Source organism: Coenobita brevimanus, chromosome 57 (genome assembly GCF_032717465.1).
Source record: "Coenobita brevimanus isolate Jiangsu-jjx chromosome 57, ASM3271746v2, whole genome shotgun sequence".
Taxonomy (NCBI): Eukaryota; Metazoa; Arthropoda; class Malacostraca; order Decapoda; family Coenobitidae; genus Coenobita; species Coenobita brevimanus.
In genome coordinates this window covers 50,078,379-50,098,218 of record NC_137010.1, presented here as the reverse complement: position 1 = coordinate 50,098,218, position 19,840 = coordinate 50,078,379, and the positions used below count along the sequence as shown (strand labels likewise).

At 43.4% G+C, this 19,840-nt stretch overlaps 1 protein-coding gene and 1 non-coding gene across 2 annotated transcripts in view; both read right to left on the bottom strand.

Moving 5' to 3' along the window:
* Msh6 (DNA mismatch repair protein Msh6) overlaps positions 1–19,840 on the bottom strand; it is a 746,240-nt gene that overhangs the window by 179,103 nt on the left and 547,297 nt on the right. The gene's annotated exons all lie outside the window — the stretch shown is intronic.
* On the bottom strand, positions 7,560–7,678 carry LOC145402403 (5S ribosomal RNA). Its single transcript, XR_013897758.1, has one exon. It is a non-coding gene; the product is annotated as a 5S ribosomal RNA (ribosomal RNA).

Genomic DNA, 19,840 nt, shown 5'->3' with positions numbered 1-19,840 from the left:
ACAAGCGACGGTCACCTTGCGTGTGCCTGGCGCTTTCCGATGGCAAAATTGTTATAGCAGGAAATTTATTGTAAATCAAATTTTGGGATGGAATGTTTCTATTATCGTTGCAGCGAATTATTGTAAACTGAATCAATGTAAAATGAGTAATGACTGTATATAAATATTTATATATATAATATATACATATATGTATATGTGTATACAGCTACCACAGATTGAATTAGGACCTCCCCCCACAAGGTATTAAAAAGCACAGAAATCATAGTACAGTATATCATATTGTTTGTTCATGAAATGCCATTCATTAACTCGCCCCGTCCTGTCGACATATGGGTACGTTGCAACGATTTGCATTTGCCAGTCCCGGAGACGTACCGGTACGTCGTGCAATTGCAATGCGCATAATTTCGACAATTTTCAAAATTCGCGCTTGATTTACGGTACGTACCCTCGCATGACCTTCCCCTACCTGCCACCAGGCAGGGACACTCGGCGACCCCGCGCGACCCGCGCTAGCCCACCACTCGTCCACTCACCTGGTAGCAACGGTCCTGCTCAGACATGGCTAAGAGAGGTCTCTCAGACAGCGAAATTCAAGTCGCTCTGGACACCTTTACAGGCGACAGTGATTCCCCACTGGACGACGAGGATATGGACAAGGATTATGCGCAGCCAGAGGAGGAAGAAACCACCAGCAGTGACGAGGAAGTTCCATCTCCCAGGAAGCGGCAGTACGTGACTTACTGTGCTGCTAGAGAGGGGCAGCAGGCAAAGAAGGCACGTGCAACATCCTATCCCTATCCCCAACGTGATTTGAAACCAGAATTCGAGGATGAGGACGAGGACGAGGACGATGATGGAGCCGTGGGACGTGCTGCCACGTGGTATGGATGTGAGGTGATAACTCATCGTGGCCCAGAGCGCACACCACGTCGTATGAGCAGGTATGGGCCTAGCATTTTGTTTGGGGAGTTAGGAAGTCAAGTGGAGGGAGTGGCGGGTGAAAGGGAAAGTCCAGGGAGGATTAGGGAAAGTGATAGTGACGTGAGTGAGTCATTGCTCTCCCTAAGTAGTGTGAGGCGGCGTAGTGGATCACGTGGGCCAGTGCGGGTGCATTCCTTATCACGTGGGGTTGTGAGGGAGGGGGAAGGTGGGGAGGAACCACTCCCAAGCACGTCTTATGCTCCCCAATATCCCCTAACACGTGGTCGAGCTAGGGTGCGTGAGAAAGAACGTGGTGCTGTCATGAAGGGGGAAGGTGGGGAGGAACCACTCCCCAGCACGTCTTCTGCTCCCCAATATTCCCCTATTTCATCCCCACAGCCCCCTAATGTTCTTCAAGACCATAAGGGTAAGGGAAAGGGTAAAGGCAGAGGGAAGAGGAGTGACAGTGGGGAAGCCCTCTGCACTCCTTCTCCCCCACCTCCCCAACCAGGATCTCCTCCCCACCCAGACGAAGGCGGTGATGGGGATGATGGGGACGAGGGATTTGTGTCGTGGAATTGGGAGGATGGGAGTGATTTTTCTCCCCTCATTCATCCCTTCACTGAGCAGGGGCGATCTGGCTGCATTGCTCCAGGAATTCACCGTAATTCCACCAGGTTGGATTTTTTCCACCTGTTTTTCAGTGAGGCATTTGTGGACCAGATTGTATACCAAACCAACCTGTTTGCAAGCGCCCAGCGCCTAGAGAGTGAAAGATTGGGAACAAGGAGTAGGCATTCTATCATCTATGATTACCCTGTCTCCCTTCCAAAAATGTTCTTATTTTCTGCCCTGGTCCTTTTGATGGGTATTATACGAAAGAATAGAATTCCTGCTTACTGGACTAGGGACCCTGTTATGTTTACCCCAATATTTGGTCAAGTGATGAGCCGTAATTGGTTTCAACAAATTCTAAGTCGCCTCCATTTCTATGATGCTCATGATCCTGCAAATGCAAACAACACTGATAAAATGAGGCAAATTAGGTTGATCTTTGATCACCTCAGGCAAACCTTTCGTTCCTCATTCTATCCCTACAGAGACCTCGTCATAGACGAGAGTCTCGTGTTGTGGAGAGGCAATATTTCATTTAGGCAGTATATACCCAGCAAAAGGCACCATTTTGGGTTCAAGATCTTTGTTATGTGCGACTGTAGGACTGGATACGTGCAAGACATAGTCTTGTACACCGGTGCACAGACAGACATAATAGAAGATTGAAGTATTGGACTGTCGGGAGCAGTGGTAAAGACGATGATAGAAGACTACCTTCATCGTGGTCACGTTCTCTACCTGGACAATTGGTACACTATCCCTCTTCTCGCTCGTTATCTTCACACGCATGAAACGGGAGTCTGTGGAACCGTAAAGGTGAACCGGCGTCACATGGCCAAGGTAGGGCGGAAACTTGCAAGGAATGAGGTTGTCTTCTTCAAAGCCAACAACATCCTTGCAACTGTGTGGAACCACAACAGAGAAGTAAGCCTCTTGTCCACGGTTCACTGCCCCTTGATGCACCGTACTGATTCCGTAGATTACCGTAGCGAGAACAGGCGTCGTGTTTGGAAACCTGAGTGTGTCATGGATTATAATATAAACATGCGCCTTGTGGACCAGTTAGACTCCATGATATCGACAGTAGAGTGTGCCAGGACCACGATGAAGTGGTATAAGAAACTGTTCTTTCACTTGCTAGATATCACTGCTCTGAATTGCCACCACCTTCACGCCATAACAACAGGAGTTCAGGAAACATTTGAAGGGTTTGTGAGGGAGCTCACAAGAGAAATCTTTGCACGGTATGCTGTTGAAAGGCCCCAACATCGCACCCGCACTGCCCCTATTGCACAAACTCCCCTGAGAATATCCGGCCACCATTTCCCCACTCCTATCCCTCCCCAGCCAAACAGACCTAGGCCCCAACGCAGGTGTCATGTGTGCAGTAATTCCCAGGTGAGACTCACGACACAGAGGAAGGACACCCGCTATGAGTGCGTGCAGTGTGACGTGGGTCTCTGTATTCACCCATGTTTCAGTGCATATCACACGTTGATGTAATTCTAATATGGTGTGAATGCGAAAGGACGCAGAAATTATGAGGTAAATGCGACAGACAGACGCTCAGTGAAATTATCAGTCATGTTGATCTCCAAATATTAGTATAAAGTGCATACGGGTAAAACATAAGTGCAAACATTGTATGTAAGCATATAAATATGCCCTAAGTGGAAACTTATATAGCGAGGGTTTTATGATGCGATATTCTGTTGCTCAGTGCAATAAATACGGCCCGTAATTATATAATTATTATTACTGGAAATGCTTACGGGTATAAGTTCAAATTATTGTAAGTGCTGAAATAAATTCCAAGTCAAATATTCATAGTGTGTGTATAGAGATGCGATTTCCTGACGCTCAGTTGAATGAATAAGGCACGTATTAGTGAAAATAAAAGTCAGCAAGTGGTAAAGTGTGTAATATATGTGAAGAATTAGTATATAAGTGTATGAGTATTATGTTGGTCGAAACATTCATTGCGAGGGTATTTTCATGCGATATTCTCACGCTCACTTGAATAAATAATGCCAGTAAGTATGTACAGTGCAGTATAGGGGGTGTAAACGTGTGTAATGTAAGTGGAAAATTATAATTGGAGTGAATGCATAAAGTAGATGATGAAACACGAGTGTTTGAGATCGTGGTTGCTACGTGAATATGCGCTAGCATATCGCTAAATGCCCTCGTAATGAATGAAAATAATTGAAAAAATTTACAGTGGTGGAGGAAAGGTTCTATGTAAAGGGGAAAATAATTGGAAAGTGATAAAACAATTTGGTATGTTGAAATACGAGTCATAGCGAGTGCACTTACTAAGCTGATGTGCGCTAGACTTATGCTGCATGTCATCATAATGAATGAAAACATCTGAAAACACTTACAAACAGTTGTAACTGGTAAAATGTCATTGAAACAGAAGTATACAAGTAGAAAAAATGATAGGTTGACTGATACAAGACACTTAGCATATAGCATGTTACAACTCGGACCAAACTCGCTATGCTCGCGCGATGGTACAATGCTTATTTTTCATATATATGTGTCTGAAATCCATTATATTGTTACTGTTATTGTTTATTAGTTCAAATTCAATAAATATAGAGGTGTTGTGTGTTGTTTCTCCCATTATTCCTAACCACAGAAAACGTAAGCGCATATCACGTCCATTACAGAACACCACACCTGGCTCGGGGGACCTCACCTGAATGGATCACTTCTAGACCGCAGGAACCACTTTCTTTGTGATTTTCCTTTGTTTCTCAACCTAAGCGGAAGTTTTAGCCAAAAAAAAATTTTTCCAAAAAGGCTCGGGACTGGGGGATGTCATAGGTGCGGAAAACCTCGGGACGTGACGGGTTAATATGAAATCAAGTTTCCCTTGTTTTTCAGGACCAGTTGGATGCGTTTTGGCATGAAATCATTTAGATCTCTAAAGGAATCTAAGGACATTTCTTTGCATCAAACACTTGTCAGTGCAGTCTTGAGGTTGTCCAGATTAGGTGTCTTCTCTGCCATGATTTTCTTCGTCTTTACCCAGCAGTTTTCTATCAGATTTACATCCGGACTGTTACTAGGCCAGTCGAAGACCTCAATCCGATTATCCTGAAGCCATTTTGTCACCTTTCTTGACTTGTGACATGGAGCTGAATCGTGCATGAAAAATTCGCACCCATGAATAGCAAAAAAGTTTAACAAATGATCTTTCAGAACTTGAATGTACCAGCCACCATTCATCATAGTGTTCTTAGGTAGAGGCCTCCCCTTCCCATTTCACCTCAGAAACACACCCATATCATTACTGATTGTGGTTGCTTAACAGTCGGCACCGTGTAAGCAGGGTCATATTGACTACAGGAGGCAAAGCGACAAACCTTGGCAGAACACACCTGAAACACTTGAAATGTGCTTTCATCGGAAAACATAACTTTTCTCCACTATTTCAATTTCCAGTGTGCATACTTCTTGGCAAACTGAATGTGCTGCTTATTCATGCGGTCAGTGAGAAGCGGTTTCTTGGCTGCGGTGCAGCTTGGCAAACCCAGCTCCTTCTGCAAGTGGTGTTGGATAGTTCAAATTGAGACATTTTGTAACAGCTGGGGAAGCAGTCTCTTCAATTCTGCTGCTGTCAGTCGAGGATTCTTGATTACTTCCCTCTTCAGAAGTGAATCTGTACCTCTGGAAGTCGTCCTCTTCTTTCCACAGCCATGCTTGTGCTCTGGTACGACATCAGGTGGCAGGCCGCGCGCTGCGGCAAGAATCTTCACGACAGTTGACTTTGTGCATCCAGTACGTTCACAAATCGTGCTGACATGGACATTATCCTGCCTCCACGCAATGATACGCACCCTCTCATCCCGAGCAGTACTTTCCAGGCATGACAACTTGACTCTAGGAAAATAACTGGGCAAACAGTAATGCATATGAAAAAAGAGGGAGGTGCAAGCTCAGAGCAACGGGAACATATACTCCCACTCTCGTTTCTGGGCAACCACTGACGTGCTGAGTGTTTCACCACCTCCCGCCAACACCAGAGAGTTGCCAGTTACTTCTTGCCCAAAAAATTCACTTGGTAGAGGTGGAAACACAAAGTCAAGACAGACAACTCTCCCATAGCAATTCTGTGTGTAGGTTCAAAGTCAATTTGCGGTGGGTGTATATACTCTGTATTTATTGCACAATATTGCACTGTACCAAATGTAATCATAAACTATCTATCTATCTATTGCCACATGCCTTAATCTCGCAAGGAGTGGCCACAAACAAATCGCCTTCATAATGCTCTGTCCCACATCATTTCATTGCATTGCTCCCAGCTCACACACCTCTCTCTCATATAACTCACCAATCCATCCCTCCATCACATCCTTGGTCTTCCCCTTCCTCTCCCCCCTTCCACCTCATTCACATACACTCTCCTCATCAGTACCTCGCTCTCCATCCTCTCCACATGGCTAAACCACCTCAGTGTGTTTCTCGTAACGCTTCTTATCACATCCACATCCAAACCACAATGATCATTCACTTCCTCATTTGTCAGTCTGTCTCTTCATTTGACTCCACATGCTCCTCGCAAATAACTCATTTCCATTGCTGTCACTCCTGACTTGTGTCCCTCCAACAAGGTCCAAGCTTCGCTTCCATACCTTAAAGTTGGTAACACAATACTATTGTCAAGCAATAACTTTTTCACTTCCATGCTCACTTCCCTGTTTTGTATCACTGGTTTCAAAGAACCAACAACTTTTCTTCCTTGTCGTAGTCTTTCAAGCACTTCACCCTCTAAACTTCCATCCTTACTCATCACACTACCCAAGTACAGTAGAACCTCTTTGGTCCGGACCCCTTTAATCCGGATTTCTGTTAATTCGGACAAAATTTAAAAATAATAAGCTCCAAAAATATGTTGAAAGTAATTCTAAAGTCATTTTCAGTATCGGCGCGGAAAGCGATCGTCATTCGTTTAGTCTCGGATCACACTAGGTCGCAACATGGGCGCCTGTTTAAACACACGCTAGCATTCGTTCCATCAACTAGTTCACCAACCATTTATATTTTTACGCTGTATTTCAAAAGTTAGTCCTCCTTACCATGCCTCTTAATGCAAGTGAAGCTTCCGCAATGAATAAAGGTGTTAAAAGGAGGAGTTTGCATACACAAAAATGGGTCAGAATATTCTGCAGTGTTTCATGATTACTGTAGGTTATTTTTGGTACTTAAATGTGCTTTACTTGTACATCAAACATTAGCTTCTTGCCCATATGGGCATTATCAATATGCCAAAGATGACAATGTATTTTTTGCATACATAAGTTTTATTTTTATTCCAAATATTACAGTTAATTAACTAATTAATTTTTTTGTCTACACGGGCCTTAGTCACTTACTACAATTTAAAATGTAGGCTAGTTTCTTGTCATGGCCTTATTTGTAAATTATGCAATACAAAACTATTGTACATGATTAGTTTGGATATTTTTTAGTATCCTTTCATCTTTTGCGGTTACGTAAGGTTGACATATGCCACATATGTTAATAATTAACAAACATACCATATGTAGATAGTTTTTGGTATGAAATGGAGATTACCCTGATGGTCCGGACAATCTGCTAATTCGGACAATCCTTCCCCCCATATAGTCCGAATGAGAGAGGTTCTACTGTACTTATACGCACTCACATTTTCGATTTCCTCATCATCCAACCTCTGTACATTCAGGGATTTCATTTCTCTTGAAAACTATAACTTCACTCTTCTCCACATGTTCACTATCCACACACACTGCAGCCTTAGCACCTTGATACATACTCTTCATGGCATTGAAAAACTTCCTATTTACTCCATATATTCTTAATACTTTCTACATTCCTTGTCTATCCACCCTGGCATATTTTTTTATTTTTTTTTTTTTTTAACAGACGCCATGTATCCCAGACGGGGTGGCCAATGGCTTAGAGTTAATTGTTTTACAGGGAGGGGCACTAATCCTCCACCAACCCCACTTGCCATGTAGGGATGCCAACAGCATCTGGTGTTCCCAGGCGGTCACCCATCCAGGTACTAACCAGACCCAACGTTGCTTAACTTCGCTGATCGGACGGGAAGCGGTGTACTCAACGTGGTATGGCTTTCTCCAAATCCATGAAGGCCACATATAGTTTCTTTCCCTTCTCTAGAAACTTTTCTACTAAAGAACTAAGAATGAATATCTGATCTACACAATATCTTCCCTACCTAAAACCTCCCTGTTCTCCAACTACTTCCTCTGTCATATCCCTTACTTTGTCAATAAGTATCCTGCCATATACTTTTCTTATTACACTAAGAAGACAAATGCCCCTATGATTACTACACACTTCTTTTTCCCCTTTTCCTTTGTACAGGGGAATATCCTCAGGGATTTTACTTTCCTCCCAGGCCACTCTACACATCTTCCACATCCATTCTACTACTATCTCTCCCCCATGCTTTAGCATTTCACCACACACTCCATAAATTCCTGGGGCTTTCCCCATTCTGGTTGTCTTCATTGCTTCCACAACTTCCATCCTACTGATTTCTTCCTCTCTTCTTACATCCCTCCTTCTCCCAGCCACTCTCCTGCCACTTATACTCACATTACTTTCATTCCCTATGTTCAACAATTCCCTAACCACCACCTGCCGGGGTTTTTCCAATGTTGCCCACTCCTCTGTTCGAGGGATTTCTGTGATTTTGGAAAAAATACCCTTACCTGAAACTCTAACATCTGCCAAACTACAACTCCTAAAGAAAAAATTAAAGATACTGTATGTAAGACTCAACATTTCTTTGTCTTTCAAATGAAAGTATCCCCACGTCCCCAGGTGGTCCTGTCCATGAGTAAGGATGAGTTAAAGATGACTGGTTTTCTGTGTTTGGGTGGGCTAATCCGGGTGCGTGCCACTGAGAATGACCTTGGACTCACTGGCTGGCATTAGCAGCACTGACAAGAGTGGTGATTGTAACACTGCCCGGCCTCTTGGAATTTTCCACTTATTCTTTCGACTTTTTCTTATTCACCATCATATGGATAAGTCATCACCCTGTCCATGTGGCTCCTCATAGGGTTTTCCATCCATTTCACAGCGGCACTATGCCCCATAGGTGCATGGGACAAGAATGGCATTTTGATTTTCTGTACTCACTTCTTGCATCAATCATAATTATCCTCCTCTACAATGGCACTTATATTTGCACTTGACAGTACGATTACCAGTAATTGCACTTTGAGAAGTAAATGCTCTGGCTGTTTCACATAGTATGGTTGAGTACGAGGTAATTACTTGTACAGAAATTGTGACAAATTTGTACTAATCAGGGGCATTGTGAAAATATTACTAATGTTATACACAACTTACATTTCCTTGTGCTTCACATCACAAATACGCTAATGCTCACACATTCACCATTATTTTCTGAGTAATGACGGAAAAAATTTAGTTACAGCCCACCAGGTCATTTTCTTTCTGTCCCGCACACTTTTGTTTTTCTTTCATTGTACCAGATAGGGTTACTCAAGGTATTTCTATTCATTGTTTCACAAATAACCATAAACAGTAACACTTATTGTAATGCACTTGTAAAACCTATTATGAAACACTTATTTCATAACACTTACTAGATATAACTTATATCTTACATTTCACTTATGTATAAAAAAATTCACTTGTGCATATCTGTTTACTATTTACAATTTGCCACACACCTGCTCAGTCACTGAGCCCTTTTCCCGGTGGTAAGAGCAGAACTTTCTTGGGGGTTGATGATGCAATCGGCCCCAAACATGGGGGGATGGAATTGGATGAGGACGATTAGGAAGACATCACTCTACACTCTACCAGTGCCATGTACAGACTGAGCCATGTGTCAGCGGGGTACCTTGGGTACCTACCTACCCTATGGCTGTCACAGAAAATGGTCGTGGGTTCAAAGGGTGACAGGAAAACGCTTGCAGCTAATCCCGTCAACCAGTGGCAACCCGTGCCCCAAATCGTGACAGTATAACAAGCCAACCGGCGCTTAAGGGCTGAAGTGTTCTCTCCATCTGCTCACTTTTTCTCCCTTCTCCACTAGTACTCTACCATTTTTATCTTTTACTCCCCGATTAACACCCTCTCTAATGCTCTTACCTCTTTCCAGAAAATTTTCTTACATTCCCTCCACTTTACACAATTCCTTCAGAATTCTTCATCCACTCTCTTCTTACTCTCTCTTACTAATCTTTTCACCTCTCTCTTCCTCTCTGCATGTAACTCTCACTTAGGTCTTTCAACTTCCTCCACACCCGTTTTTCATCAACTCACTATATGTTTTCTTATTTTGTGTCACAGCCTGTCCTACCTCTTCATTCCACCATGCTGTTCCTTGCATCCCCTATCATCTTCCCTTCACCCCACACACCACCTCACAGGCTGCACAGATTTCTTCTGTGAATATCTTGTACACACCTTCCACATCCCCCATCTGCCCTAAATCATATTTACCCAATTGCTCCTCCACTTTTCTCCTATATTCTGCCTATTTCCATCCTCTTGTAACCTTTCCACCCTCCTTGTATGAACTACTTCCTCCTGTCCTCCTCTTCTTCTATTTCTCCATCAATTTGAACCTTGACTCTCACCACCACCAAGTGGTGGTCAGAAAGTCCACTCCCCCAACCTCTATATGCTCTTGCACCCATCATGAACAAATAAGCAAAATTATGATTGAATGTGATATACTGTATAACTTTAGAATTTTGAAGGTTATCACTTGGCTAGCATGCCGTGCTGGTGGAAGGCTGGGGACTAATATCACCTGACTTGGATGATGGCTTGAAGTAGCACAGGATAGATGGTTGCTTCATTTTATTCTGGAGATCTTTCTGCACCTGTTTGTATGGAGACAATAACATGTCCAATCCATGCTTGAATTTTGTACTCCATTCCATGAAGGGATCTATGTTAATGAGGAAGTAAGCAAGACTGTTGGCCATGAATAACCTTTGCTGACATTAGCAAGAGTCACTTTTGGTAAATATATGCTTTTCTTTAAGCTGCAGAAAGACCTTAACAATCCATTTTCCTCCAGCCTGCTTTCTGTATTTTTCTACTTTCATTGTGGTAAATTACCTTTTCGTGCTGAAAAATTTCCATTATTATCATCAGGTTCCTTAAGCCGTACTATGATTGTTTGTTTCCGGTGTAATGGAAGAAACTTACTCACCGTATTCAAAGGTAGATTTTGTTTCCTAATTTCCCAGCTACAGGTTATGTTAGCATACATTAGGTTCAGTTAGGTTAGGTTAAATTAGGTTACAGTTAAGTTAGTTAGGTTAGGTTTAGTTTAACACTTAAGTTAGGACAGTCCCTTCCGCCATTACGCTGACGAATCTAACAAGTTGTCACAGCAGAAAGCTAAAAACAATGGGTACACAAATTTAACAAGAAACATTTATTTACCAACCCAGAAATAATCAGAAAAATGTAAGAGAAAATCAAGAAGAACTGTTTTGGTTAGATGCTTCTACTGCTTAAAATAAATGTATGTTTACATAATTTTGTTACTCTCCATGCTGTCATCCTTGTCCTCACGAGACGTAACAGTTTGGGCCCACGATGACAACAGGATAAGTGATAAACTGAGAGAGAGATACTGTAACAGCACACCCACTCAGTCTGCTCCTAATAACAACACGAACAGCTAGCATGCAAGAACGTTGCTGCCACCTGATGGCAGCCACTGCAAAACTTGTGTATGTGAACCATGGCCTTTCCATAGGTGATTTGGTATACAAATATATGACCATGCAGAAGTGAATTCCGCAGCTGGTGAACCCCGTGGTTGGCGGGGGATTACTGTTTAACCATATGGAATACTGTAATTTGGATGAAAATGTGGTTTGACCAAAAAATATCCATGCTTTCAAGGCAAAGTGGCAGTATCGTGACCAATGAGGTCTTGCCTAAGTGACGTACAGTAACCCCTCCAATATCCGGATCAATAGAGCCATCGGTAGGTTCGGATATTGGTTTCGTCCGGATGTTGGGCCCCAGCTTATGGACTTGTACTTATGGACCCTAACTCAGAGAAACACCTATACATGCATAGCACCTATTTAACACCCAAATCACACCAATAAGGCACATAAATGACTGAAATAAATGCAAAAGAAACATAAAATGAGGGTTTAGAAGTATGTTCATACATTAATAAACATTCTGGTACTTATGGACTCTAACCGAACCTAACTCTGAAAAACACATTCCTACTGCACATGCATGAGGTAAGTATAGTATGGAAAAAAGTACAGTATGACACATTCTGGTAAGTATAGTATGGAAAAAAGTACAGTATGACACATTCTGGTAAGTACAGTATGGAAAAAAGTACAATATGAAACATTCTGGCTACTTACAGCAAGTCCCTGGCCACCTCGATGAATAACCGCCACCTGTCGGACTCTGAGAGTAAGAACGATTTCCTAAAGCACTTGCAGTACACTCTTCCTGAAGTCTTGCACTGAACTTAGTCAGTAACACACAGAAGTCCGTTCTCTTCACAGTGTTCACTTTAGTCCAAATAATGTTCCATTGTAATTTAGTGTTGCACATTAACTTTTCCCAAGTTTTTTTTATTTTCCAAAGCCAAAACAAAGAAGGTTAGTTACGTTAAATTTCTTTTCTACTGAGTCTTTTCTCTCATTTCGAAAACCTTAACACAACACACCGTTTTTTTCACTGCACAACACTCAAAATTCCCGTGTGGTCTAGTGGAGAAGTTCTTGCTGTTTATTCACTGTCAGAGTCCGAGAGTATCACTGGCAGGCGACCAAGGGGTGCATCGGTGGGTCGTGGTGATGGCGTACCGACTACAGAAGACTCTGAAGATAGCCGCAAACTCACATCGAGCGGTGACTCCACTGTAGCTGATGTGCTGGGCTGTGGCTCGGAGCATGAGGGCCTGTCTTGGGGAGGCAACGGAGTGGAACCAGGGCTTGGCACAGCGGGGGTCACAGGCCTGAAAAAACTGTCAATCGTTGACTGACGCAAGGACCGACGATTCTGGCGATTGATGATGCGCTGCCGGAAAGCACGCACTTCCTCCACGAGTCCCAAGGGCCCCATCTCCCTGTCGCAGTCCGGGTGTTCCAGGTAGTCTAGGACGAACTCTAGATGTTCCCGGAGTGCGCTCAGCTTGGGGATGGCTGGAGTAGTGTCCTGCTGAGAGGAGTCCGCATCATCATCGCCTTCGTCGTCGGAATCTTCAAGTTCGGGACTGACACCAGCAACCGAAGACGCGATCTCGATATCAAACAACGTCTGATACCCAGGATCGCCCTCGTCGTCGTCCAACCACTCACGAACATCGTCCACATCAACATCGTCGCCATGCGTACATAGCCGTGCATGGAAGTCATCCAAGTCAAACCCTAGGAAATCGTACTCCACATCTGTTCCGAGAAGCAGACGAGACCAACCATTTTCAAGAGTTTTCACAGGGACTTCCTTCCATGCACTAGCCCAGTTGTACAGCACAAACTTGATGTTGTAGCTGCGAAGGTTTTCAAAGTCCGCTTGCCTCGAGTGTCACGTCCTTCCCTGCGCTCGTCCTCGTCCTCGAGAACAACCATCACCTCGTCCAGGAACTTCCGACGGTACAGGCGCTTTGTTGTCACGATCACTCCTTGGTCCATGGGTTGAATGAGAGCAGTCGTATTAGGTGGCAGAAACATGCACCTAATACGGCCATTCTCAGCAACCAAGTCCTTGTCGCACGGGTGGCAGGTGCATTGTCGAGGAGAAGGAGAGTCTTTACCTGGTCGCGAGGAATTCCCAGTGTCTTCATCTGGTACTGGATGACCTCCTTGACGAAGTGACGGTGAAACCAGTCTTTGAAAATCACAGCTGTGAACCATGCTTTCAAAGAATGGTACCATACGACAGGAAGGACATCCATCACCCCACGAAGGCACCGAGGCTGCTTTGCACGGCCAACAATAACGGGCTTAAGCCGGTGCATGCCGTTAGCACTGGCACAACACAAAGCAGATATCCGTTCCTTAGAAAGCTTGCGGCCAGGTACACGTTTCTCCGTCTCATCGGCTAGAGTGTTCGTTGGCACCGAGCGACAGAATAGGCCAGTTTCGTCAGTGTTATAGACTTGACCGAGAGTGAGGCCCTCCCTGTCGATCAAGCCTTTCACCTTGTGCCGAAACTCGTCAACTCCATCCTCGTTAGCGTCCAATGCTTCGCCATGTGCTTTACGGTTAGTAAGGCCATGTCGCAACTTGAACGCGAAGAGCCAACCCTCGGATGCCTTGAAGTCTAGGGCGTCGTGAAGCCTTGCAAACTTCTCAGCAGCAGCCTTCAGCTCCGTTCCACGTACCATCACACCAGCTGCACGTTGCTGTCGATACCAAATCAACGTGGATCGGTCGATTTCTGCATACTTGGGGGTAAACATAACCTTCCTTTCCACGTTGCGTTTGCTTCTCCATGAGAAGTCAGCTGTGTACTGCATGAGCTTGTCTCGGGAACGCTTGATATCGAACAAAGTCGACCGGGCCAGGTTGAACTCGCGAAGAATGCGTGAAGAAGACCAACCCGCATCAACTTTCTCCAATATCTCCCGTTTCTTCTCCAGAGTCAACACCACTCTCTTCCTTTTCTCAGGAGGCGGGGCCATCATCACACACACTAAGAGGAGGACAGAGAGCAGCAGGAGGCCTTGCAGCAAGTATGGCACCACCACAAAAGCGAGCACGTGGGCAGCCATGGCGAAGAGCGTAGGTCCAGTCGCGGTGAGAGACAGGCGGGAAGTGGGGAGGATGCAGCGGCGCTCTATCGGACGTTGGAGGAATGACGAACCAAAACAATGCTCTCACGCGGCGCGCGCGGCAAGTTCAAATTACGGACGGCAAAAAATCGATGTTTTTTTTAATTTTTTTGGATTTTCGGACCATTTTGGGAATGTTTGATCCCAGGACGATAAGGTCCGGGTAGTGGGGATGTTCGGTTATTGGGCGTCCAGATATTAGAGTGATTACTGTATTTGTTGCTGCTGTAAAGCTCGAATTGGGAAAAGTTTCAATACCATCTCAGCACTTCTGCGGCACCTCAGTTTGGGTTACCTTTCCTAGAAGGGTAGTCAAGTCGTACCCCACCTGCTCGTGGTGACCTTGCAGACACCGTTTTTTGTTTTGCTTTTTTTCCATTTCTGTTTTTTGTGCTTTTTTTCCTTCGGTTTTCTTTTTTACTCCTAAATTAGGGTGACACAAATGGTGGCGGCGCTACCCGGGTTTTTCCCGGGTAGTATTGTATATACGTTTTGCTGTTGTTGTCATTTTGTTTTTTTTGTTCTCCCTTATCATGAGTAAACAACACCAGTGCCCTCGCTGCAGTAGGTCTGTAGCAAAAAGTGCACAAGCACTGAAGTGCGCCTACTGCAGCAAGTGGATTCATATAGCTTGTGAAAATTTGGATGCAGGTGACTATCCATTCATGAAGAGGAGCCACCAGCTGGGCTTTCGCTGGCTGTGTAGCCAGTGTGTTGCACCAGCAGACGAGGTCTTGGCTGGTGGAGGAAGTAGTACCAAGAAGGAGTATGAAGATAAAGTTATTGGGCCAATCTTTCAAGCAATCAGAGACATATCAAATAGACTGGAGGCACTAGAGACCAAGGTCTCATCACCCATGGCGGTCACACAAGATCAGGCAAAGACATTTGCGGATGCTGTTCGTGGGTCTCTCGTGGGGGGAGGGAAGGATCTGCCCGGGGGCGTGATTGAGATCAGTGCTCATGGCCAGAAAAAAGCCATTCATAGTCAGCATGTACTGATTGTGAAACCAGAGAGTGGCGTTAGTGCCCTGACAAATCAGATGGGACCAGAAGACATCAGAGGCGTACTTAACTCGGTACCGGTTGACAGCTGCCAAGACCAAGGCTGGTGGGCTGGTAATGAAGTTTCCGTCAGCTGAGGCCAAGGGGGAAGCAACTGGGGTGCTGACTGATCATTTTGGCTCTGAGGGCACTTTTTACATATCAGAGCCAAAGGAAATGTTGCCTAAAATGACCGTGACAGGCCTTTCCTCTTCCTTGGATGACTCTGACATCATCCCAAATATTCTGAGAAAAAACAATAAAATTAAGATGCTCGTTGATCGAGGTTGTACCCTCAACCTTCTCTTCACAAGGACAAGGAATGACACCAAAACTGTTGTCTTGAAGATGTCGCCAGAGGTGAGATCCTCCATTGTAGAACAGGGCAATTACATCTATGTGGATCTTACAAGATGCCGCGCTTTCAATAGATTCTGGGTTACACAGTGTCATCACTGTCAAGGCTTTGGTCATACATTTGAAAGATGTTCTAGGAAAAGTGATGAACCTAAATATGTCTTTTGTGCTGGAGCCCATAAATCTAAGGACTGTAGTAACAGAAATTCTCCCAAATGCATCAACTGCTCCTCTTTAAGACAACAAGATGCTAATTCAAAGTCACAGGTGGTTGCCCATTTTGCTTCAAGTAGAGAATGTCCAATTATGATTTCTCATAGGAATAGATTGATTGAAAAACCAATTTTGACCATTCAAAAAACTGACTACGTCCCTCTTGAACCAGTTAAGGATGGGTCTTTTAAATATTCGTTCCATCCGTAATAAGATAGACTATATTAATGAAACTCTAAATCAGCACGAGCTTGACATATTGTGCTTGACTGAAACCTGGTTGTATGAGTCTGATATTGATATTACTCGTATTGCTTTGCCTAAGACACATTCTATTATTAGTATTCCCAGGCCTGCTGCTGACTATCCAGGAGGAGGCGTAGCACTCATCTACTCGGCAGCACTTGCAAACGTTTCTCTCATTGACTCAGACCTGACCCCATCATCATTTGAATTTATGGAAGTATTAATAAATTTCCATCAGAATACCATTAGAATTGCAATTGTCTATCGACCAGGTCATCCGGGCAGAGATCGAGGTTTTATGGAGGAGTTTGGGCAGTTTCTTGAAGGGTTTTCTCTTAAACCTGGAGGACTTCTTGTTTGTGGTGATTTCAATTATTGGGTTGACAGTCCAGAGTCAAAACCATTTTCTTCAGAATTCCTTGAGTTGATCACCCAAAACAATTTTTTCAATCATGTGAGTAATCCAACTCATGTCTCAGGACATGTCCTTGACTTGATCTTTTCCCCTGTTGGTTGCAGGCGCATATCAGATGTGGAAGTTGACTCATTTGATCCCCTCATCTCTGATCATGCTCTGATCACTCTTAGTTTTGATGTCCTGAAATCCCCTTCATATAAAAAGGTCATCAGGTTCAGAAATTACAACAATGTTGACCGCCAGTTGATGTGTTTTGAAACTGATCAACGTTTAAACTCCATCGATTCTTCAAGTCTTTCTTCTGGTGAATTGGTTGATATTTACAACAACGAGCTCAGGTCAATTTTTGACCATTATTGTCCTGAGGTAGTAAAAACAATCACTGTACGTGATAATTCTCCGTGGTATGGTCCATCCATTAATTCTTTGCGTAGACAACGTAGAAGGGCAGAACGTGAGTGGTGCTTGCAGCGGACCGAAGTAACTCGTTTGCATTATGTTTTTGCGAGAAGAGCAGTCGTTCACACTGTACAAGCCCAAAAGGCTAGGTATTATCAAAATAAAGTTGATTCATGTTGTGATGATCAAAAAAAACTGTTGGCAGTTGTGAACAATTTGGTTGGTCGGAGGAATGTAATTGTTAAACCAACTTCTTTATCTGATGCCCAATTGGCTTCTGATTTTGCTTCATTTTTTACAAGTAAGATATCTCGCATAAGAAGTGATTTAGACAGCAGTTCTCCTAGTGAAGTGGACTCAGTTGACTTCCAGCCACGGTGCACCGGGGATCATTTGCTTTCAACATTTCATCCACTGGATGTAAACAAAGTCAAATGTTACATCAGAGAACTTAATAAAACATTTTGCTCATTCGATCCATGTAACATGTCACAACTGCCTGATGTGTATGAGCATGCTGCAGACTTTATCTGCAACATAATAAATAGACGCTTCTTAGAAAGTAATTTTGTGCAGTCTGAGAAACGTGCTTTGCTTAGGCCCCTAATTAAGAAACCTGGCCTTGATGTCGAGAGCATGACAAATTATCGTCCTGTCTCTAACCTGTCTTTTTTATCCAAGATTATTGAGCAGGCCATACTCAACCAACTCTTACCACTACTGGAACACAATCAGCATACAGAAAATACCATTCGACTGAAACTGCACTAACAAGGATTCAGAGCAATTTGGTGGCAAACACTTGTAGTGGGATGTCCTCTCTCCTAGTTCTTTTGGATCTGTCTGCAGCTTTTGATACAGTAGATCATAAACTGTTGTTGGAGGATCTGTATTTTTATGGCGTTCGTGATAGTGCCCTTTTGCTCCTTAAGTCGTATCTGTCGGACAGATCTCAGAGAGTGCTTGTTGATTACACTAGCTCTGATTCTGCTCCTCTTCTATTTGGAGTCCCTCAAGGATCAGTTTTGGGTCCAATTCTATTTACTGTCTACACAAGTAGTTTATCGTCTCTACTTGATGCTCATGATGTGTCCTATCATTTTTATGCTGATGACACCCAGCTCTATGTTAAGATGTCAGATATCAATGATACTAAGATAAAGTTTGAATCTCTAATGTCTGATATTAAGATCTGGATGGCTAAGAGGAAACTTAAGCTGAATGATGGTAAAACTGAGATCATCATCATCAGACGAAACAGAAGGGGTGATGACACTGACAATGCCCTGGCTTTGAACATTGGCGTGTCACAGCTGCATCCAGTCAGTTCTGTTCGAAATTTGGGTGTTTATTTTAATTCTAAGTTAAATTACAAAGAACACATTAATCAGGTTGTAAGAGGGTGTAACTTGCATATCAGAAATCTGTACTCTGTGAGAAGATTCCTGAATAGACAGTGCCTCTTAACATTGGTCCATGCAGTGGTCTTGTCTCGTGTTGATTATTGTAATTCACTGTGGGTTGGTCTTCCAAATAATATACTAACAAAAGTTCAGTCTGTGTTGAACAGGGCGGCACGGCTTATCTTTGGTCTCCCCCCGAGAACCTCAACTACCCCGTTTCTGATTGAGTAAAGGCTAGAATTGAATTTAAACTGTGTCTTATTACATTCAAGGGTCTTAAGTTTGGTGAACCGAAGTATCTTGCTGAATTGTTAAAACTCCCATCGACACGCCCGGGTGTGATGTTACGCAGTGAAGATGATTCCTTGCGTCTTGATGAGCCAGGAGCCATTCACCAGTCATCTTTCTCTGATCGTTCTTTTGCATATAGAGCCCCTAGATTATATAACAGATTGCCATTGTCCATAAGACAACTCTCTACTGTTGAATCCTTTAAGAGACAGCTGAAAGCCTTTCTTTTTTCAAAATGCTACGACCTGGAGAGAGGTACTATGACGGATGATTATAGGGTTTAATTATTGCCACTTTCATGTATATATGATTTAGCCTGTATTATATACAAGAAATGTCACATTTCTTGTAATTGTAAAAATAATGTGTGTGTGTCGAGCGCTACTGAATTCCCAAAAGGAAGAACTGGCGCTTTTGAGAAACAAAAGGCCAGATTATTATTATTATTAACTGGAGGTGGGATATCTCGAGCTTACCTCATATCCTCCAGAACACAAATACATAAATGTGTGCACACACACACACACACACACACACAATCCCTCCTTTATTTATCTGAAACTCTATATTTTCCATCTTTCCCCTCCCCATCAGCAACATGTGGAAAAAAAAAAAAAAAAAAGTTTTTGTTAGATCCTGGAAAATGAAAGTATGTATCCATGGGACATCCATCATCCACATAAAAACTGAATGATTTGTGCACTAGAGACAGACCTGTATCAGGTGCAGCATTAATGATCAATATCATTGACAAGTTGTCAGCATGTGACGTGTACATTCACACACTTATTTCATCAATACAACTCTGGCACATGTATGTGTAAGCCAAAGTCATCAGTGAGGGAAAGAAATTCCCATGGGCAACTATACACTGCATAAACCCCACATAAAATATGTATATCATACTGTCAATGTGACAGCCATTTCATACAAAATGTATGAACATTTGTATAAGTCAGTGTAATACAATTTGTCAAAACATGCATATCTCACACAGTCTTAGTGAACTGCATTCTGGGAGTTGCATTTTTCCAGCATTCCATCATCCCTCTTTTGGAGGGAAGGAGCTGGGGGATGTATGTACAACTG